Source organism: Cimex lectularius, unplaced genomic scaffold (assembly GCF_000648675.2).
Source record: "Cimex lectularius strain Harlan isolate CLEC.00 unplaced genomic scaffold, Clec_2.1 scaffold61, whole genome shotgun sequence".
Classification (NCBI taxonomy): domain Eukaryota; kingdom Metazoa; phylum Arthropoda; class Insecta; order Hemiptera; family Cimicidae; genus Cimex; species Cimex lectularius.
In genome coordinates this window covers 597,722-604,567 of record NW_019392650.1, presented here as the reverse complement: position 1 = coordinate 604,567, position 6,846 = coordinate 597,722, and positions in this window count along the sequence as shown.

Below are 6,846 nucleotides of genomic sequence, written 5' to 3'. Positions count from 1 at the left end.
TTTGCACCTATGTCAATTTTAAGAACGTGGAAAGAATCCAGGAGAAGAAGGAATAATATAATGTTATAATAATAATAATAATAATATAGGGTAAATCTATTTAAATCGATTTATTTAAAGCTGTGACGATTATAGTTTTTTTAGAAACCCCCCCCAAATGAAGTGAGTTAACCAAATTTAAAATGTGTGATGATTAGTGACCGTTAATCGATATTTATTTAGAAATCGTGAGATGCGGTCTGGTGTGATGTAGGTTTCAGAAAAACATTTTCTTCATCGTGCCAACGTTTCGATCTTTATTGAGATCATCTTGCGTGTCGTGTCGAGAGTGCCCACTCAAGAATGGCACAATTTCACAGAAGACAAACACTTTGAGCGTGTTTAAAGATCGAATCGTTGGCACGATGAAGAAAATGTTTTTCTGAAACCTGCATCACACCAGACCGCATCTCACGATTTCTAAATAAATACAAATTTAAAATGATAAAACCTTAATTATTCTGTATAAGAACAAGTATACCGAATTAAAAAACTCCAAAAATAATTCTCTCCCAATTTTTAAAAAATCAATTTTTGTAAGCTAGTTCGAAGTAGAAGATAGTCGATTTTGAGTTACAACGTACGCGCGTACCAGACCAGACGACGATAATTAACTATCGGCAAACTGTATAAGATTTTTTTATTATGATATTTTCATTATGAACGGGAAATCAATTTCAATAAACGTTTTTCTAACTATGGTATATTATGCATTGTTGTTCAATTTCGATCAAGGTATGGTCTTGACGAAGAAAGCAAATTCATTTGTTACTGCCAAGCTTTCGACCTACTTTAAAGTCATCATCAGGGCAAAACAATCTTAAATATATCTACAAATTGACATATTTAAGATTTTTACCGGCGATCTCAAAGTTCCTTGAAAGCCGGCTCAGTTCCAACATTGCCAAGGACAGTTACGATCGAAAACAACAGTACACAAACATAAATATGTCATTCTGTAGACTTTAAGATTGTTTTGTCCTGACGATGAAAGCTTGGCAGTAACAACTGAATTTGCTTTCTTCTTCAAGACCATACCTTGATTCTGAGTGTTCGTAAGTGAAAAAGTGGTCAATATTTCTAATACTAAAAACTGTAGTTCAATATAGAAGTTTGACTGATCAAGTCCAGCCTTGTTTTTCAAACCTTTTGCGTTTTTTGCTTGATCAACGTTTTGACTTTTCCGTATGGTGTCGTCTAAATATAAGTAGGTATTTGTGAGGTACACATGCACCAGAAAAGGAACCTTGATGTTTGTCATCAGAGTCTTTTGTAAAATAGTTTGGCATTTTCCTTTTAATCGATCATGTTGGCTATATAATTAGGAACTATACTGAAAGCACTCTTCCGCTTTTAAATATTACCAGTACGTTTGGTGTTGATTGAAAAAAAATCCACTACAATGCAAAAAAACTACGTTGTATGCTATGACACCTTTTGTGGACAAAGAGTCCAAATGACCTTTTCTTAAAATATGTTTATTTTAGTGGCTGCAGTTGCACTATGATTTTTCACATTTCCTTAAATTTCCCATTAGTAGCACCCTTCCCATGTGATGGCATGATGTTGCGTACGTATGCTTCACAACCCTATTGTCAAATCTCAGAAGCCTAAGTAAGTCGTTCCTTTTGATTAATGTTAAGGCCTATTGCTCCATAATTTCTAAAAAAATTAATTCTATTGCATGGAGAGAAAAGTAAAGGGCTTAGGTGTTTACCCAGCAGAACTCCTTCACGGATTTTTATATTTTTTTATAATATCGCTATCACTTCGTAGTACGATTGTTACATTTTGACTTTTTAAAAGATTAGCCAGAGATGCCAATCTTATTCATTTTTTACCAAAATTTAGCATGAGGAAGTCAAAACCTCTGGAGAAATCTACGAAGATTCTGGCCACACTTGTTCTTTTATGTATCTGGTTTATTTATGTTAACAATTAAGTATGAGGAGAACATAGCATCTCTGCTTCTCGTATTTTTTTAATAAACAATCGGCTCTTACCCAGCTTTCAGGAATCAGTTTTTTCCCCAAACTTTCTTCCAAATGTTATGCATTTAATGTAACCAATTTTGAAGTAGGGCCATTCATTTAAGATCTTGTAGAGTTCAAGAGATTTATTTATTTATTTCTCGTGAATATTTAAAAGAAGAGCATTCCTGTAGCTAAATGGTAAATCTAAGTTTATGCCAAGTTTGAACTTGACCCATTGAGTATTTTCAGATTGAAAAAAATTCAATTGTCATGGCATTAGTTTACTCACTTGCCTTATTAATTTAATTAGGACAATAACCACCATTAGTATTTTAGCAATAACTAGGAATGTTTATAAAGAAAAAAGGCTGTAAAATTGCAATAGAAATTCATTCATTCGAATTACTACGTGAAGAGGTCTGTGGACAACACAAATGATTTCTTTTTAACGCAGCGATACACTGATTTAGTAGACAACTGAATGGAAAAGTTTTTATAATAGTCTCGCCGATTAGGGTTGTGGTCAAAAAAATAAATAGTGCTATTATATCAACGCTGAGCTTTCGACGATATATTTCGTCCTCTTCAGAGTCTGCACAGAACAATCTTAATTAATTTTATATTCATATAGACATATCACAGATTCTTGACAACTTACATGTACATAGTCAAAGTTTTTCTGATCAAAACCCTAGAAGACAGAATTAAAAAAGTTTTTGTACTAATCAGACCTTTTTTTTTTATAAATTTCTAGAATAAATGTATTTGTGATTTGTCCAATGAATTGCAGACTGAAAGATCCAGAACACAACCCGCTGATTGCGAAATCGATTTTAAAATTTGAGAAAATTACTAAATACATGCAATCGTAAAATAAACACGTCCATTTTTTGTGAAATCAAATTCGAGGACGCGGTTTAGAATCGTCTATTCGCCGAAAAACACACTTGGCCGGTATGACTGGTGAATTGGAAACCGCGGAAATTATTGTCTAACTGGCACACGGCCTGGCGAAAGAAAAACCGAAAGGAAAACACATTCGTCAATAAGGACGACAGACAGGTGTGGAGGGACTGATCCCAGAGAAGGCTCATCTCCGCGTCGTCATCATTATTGTTATTTCAGATTCCGTAACTGACTCTTCTTGAATAAGGTAGAAGTCAAAGAACAAGGCGGTGTCGATTTAAAAGAATCTAAAAATCGCTATGATGTAAGTAGAGAATGAGTGAATCATTCGATCGATCTAGTTAAATACAGTTCGGCAGGCTATGATAAGCTTATTCATCAAGTATACATACATTTTAGTTTTAAAAAGGGAAAGTAATAGGGGCAGCCTGAATCACTTAGTCAGAAGGAATACTATTTTAAATTACTGAGTAAAAGAAACAATCGGCCTTCTTCCTACGCAACTTCTAACTGTGAGGTAACGTAGGCCATTAGAACATAAATATTTTATTTGTAGGCAGTTAGCTCAGTTGCAGCTAAAAAAGTACTAAATTAAAAATCATATTTCTCTGTTTTTATTACTTAGACTAATGAAAGTTGAACATTTTACAAAGTATATCCTATTTTTTCAATAAAAAAATTGTTGGAAGTTCTAATTCCCCATTTGAATAATAAACTACGAATTATGAAAATAAAGTATAACTCAAGCAACTATAAAACTAAGAGTGGTTTTGTCCACTCCTCACTACTAATCTATCCCTAAAATCTCCAGCAACTGCTGCCAACCCTAAAGATGGCGAAATATCTGACAGACCAACCCAGGCAGACCAAAATGATAAATATTTATAACTATTTAGTTCAAGAATAGTGTAGTATAATTACTTACTATTTCTTTTACGGTTCAGACAGCTTTAAGAAGAGAAAAATCGGAAAAGACTCTATAGGCGTTTGCCTGTATTTGTTTTGTCTTTCATTAATTTTATTTGTTGAATTTTTGTTCGTTTATGTGATTTTTTTATTGTAGGGATGGATTCGCAGGATACTTTCTTCTTCAATCAAGTCGATGTAACTTTTATAAATTAAACTTCGTCATGAAGAATTTAAGGAATTTTTATATTTGTGTCATTTTGCCTTACTTATATTCATTTTATTAAGTAGAAGAAGAAGAAAAATAACTTTATTCTGGGACTGGTGTCCCCTAAGAATAATATACATGAAATAAATAAAGGAAGTTCCTTCTATGAAATTAAAAGTAAAATGAGATAGAAATCTTGGCACAATGTATACCAGTAAGGCAGGCTAGAAGAGAAAATTACAAGAATATTAAACAAAAATATCAAATATTAACGTAAGGTCTCTGCTTGGAGGGAGAGGAGGTGATTATACAGGTGGCATTTAAAGGAGGAAAAGGAGGCAGCGTGACGAATGGAAAGGGGAAGGGAGTTCCATAGTTTAGGGGCTCGGGTCAGAAAGGATCTTTCGAAGGTATGGTTGTATGTTTCGGAAGGATAAGATCAATTGGGGATGAGCGGGTGTAACGAGTGAGGAGTTGAATTGGAGGGATTGGGTGATGTAAGGAGGACGACGAGTGTGGAGGACTGGAAAAGAAAGCAACCTAGGAAATACTGTGCACGGAAGGAGGGGAATAGCCAGGAAAGTTGGAAATACAACCCCAACACCCGGGACCCCTGTGGGGTGCCGAACATGAATCTTACACAACAATTATAATACGCTTCAATCGCGCGTTCCCCCCTCCGAGAGACCACCGTATGCCACACAGCTATAATCGAAGAAGGGAAGTATAAGGGAAGATACAAGGAGTTTGCGGGTGGAGAAAGGTATGAGAAGCCAGGACTGACGAAACTGGCTGAGGGAGGCAATGTAATGGCGGGAAATTTGGGAAATGTGAGGATGCCAGGAAAGGTTTTGGTCAAAGACTACTCCTAGGTTTTTAATCGAGGAGCAGAAGGGAATGGGATGGTTATTTAGTATGAGAGGTGGGATGCTGGGGAGGGAATTGAGGAGTTGCCTGGACCCGATAATTATGGCGGTAGATTTGGACGGATTGAGGACTAGGGAATGTTTATGTGCCCATTCGTTGATGGAGTTTAAGTCTTTTTGGATCTAGAGAATGGCCGAGTGAAGATCGGAAGGGTGGAAAGATATGTATATTTGGGAGTCATCGGCATATAGGTAATAGTTAAAGGACTGGATGGAGTCGGTTGATATAAATGGAAAAAAGGATAGGAGAGATGCTAGAGCCTTGGGGCACCCCAGATTTTAGTGGGTGGAAGGAGGAGGTAAGGCCATTGGGAAGGGAGACAGCTTGGTGGCGATCGGTAAGGTAGGAGTGGAACCAACGGATGGTTTTTAATAAGTACATATTTATGAAACGTAATTATGATTAGTAAATGATTTAATCCTGAGGGGTCATTGCCTACAGTCCATACTAAATTATGAGCGACGTCGGCCATAATGTCATATCTATGAATTTGTTGCTTTCAGATACAGTCTACATTAAAAAAGTAGGATTTACATAATTTAAAAACGTTAAATTCGACTTATATAATGCTTCTAACAATGAGGATCCTTTTTGTCATTGAAATTACAGCCAAAAGCTGTATAAAATCACCACATATTACAATAGAGTTCGGGAGAGGTGTAAAAATTTATCCCACTTACTTGCAGATATATTGTTTTCTGGCACGCTTTACATCGACACGAGATTTATATTAAAAAAAATTTCATTATTTTTTTGAGGAATTTTTGTCCTAATACACATTACATTATTTGAAATATAAAAAATATTGAGTATATTAAAAGGTATGTTATTTGTAACTAATAAAGTGATTGGTTTTCTATCATCTTCCATCATCGTTATCCAAAAGTGATGGTTGAAACCTGATTGGAACCAAGTTTCTGAAATTGCCCTATTTTTAAATTTTTTATTGTGGATAAGGACTTCCAAATACCCTTGTTAGCTACTAATGATATGGCATTCCATTGAATTAAATCGAAGGTATTTTTCATACTTTTTTCAGGGAACTGATGTTATTGAAAAAAAAAAACCATTTGTATGTCAGGTTCGAACGCTGGACGCTGGATTCGAACCCGGGACCTTTAACTTACAGAGATGAGCGCCGTGTCAACGCCTAAACCGTTGCGGCCACCGACGCCCCCATTTCATACTTTAAACAAGTGTAAACAGGGAATTTAGTAGCCGACAAACAGTTGAGGTCATCGCCGGCGTGTTTTTACTTCTTTTTCTGGTCTTTCACGCGTAATTTTCATCCTTTAGTCATTTGAGCAGATCAACCCTCGGGGTGCCGGTGTTTTTGAAAAAGCCCATTTTTGATCTGTTACTGTCTCTCTACTTTTATATGAAAACTAAATCGATATCTAAAATGCCAGCCTCTCATTTGTACCTCAGGTTTTCAACTACAGAATAAATATAAAACACACAATACACATAGATCACCACCAGCATAGAAGTCTGGTCACATTCACTCCCCCAGAGAACTCGATATTCCTCGTAGCGGGGTTAAACAACCCCTTCCTTTCACGCTAATAAATTGAATTCATTCCAATAAATCAGCATAAACACAACACAGTCGTAACACAAACATCCCTTCAATCATCAATTAAAAATCTTTATATGTCTGAGGGACCGGAACGGCTATCCGTGGCCGCTGCGTGCCGTGTTGTTCTATTATTCTATTTATATTCGCGGTATTATTATGTCGTCTAGGTTATCTTGTATAATTTCTTTTATTAATGTACCTTATGCACTGATTCGCAAATTACTTTAAAATTAGATTATTTGTCATCCAATTTAACCTCAGGGAGTCCAAGTGGGTTGTGTGGTATAAATCCACCTATGTTCTTCGGG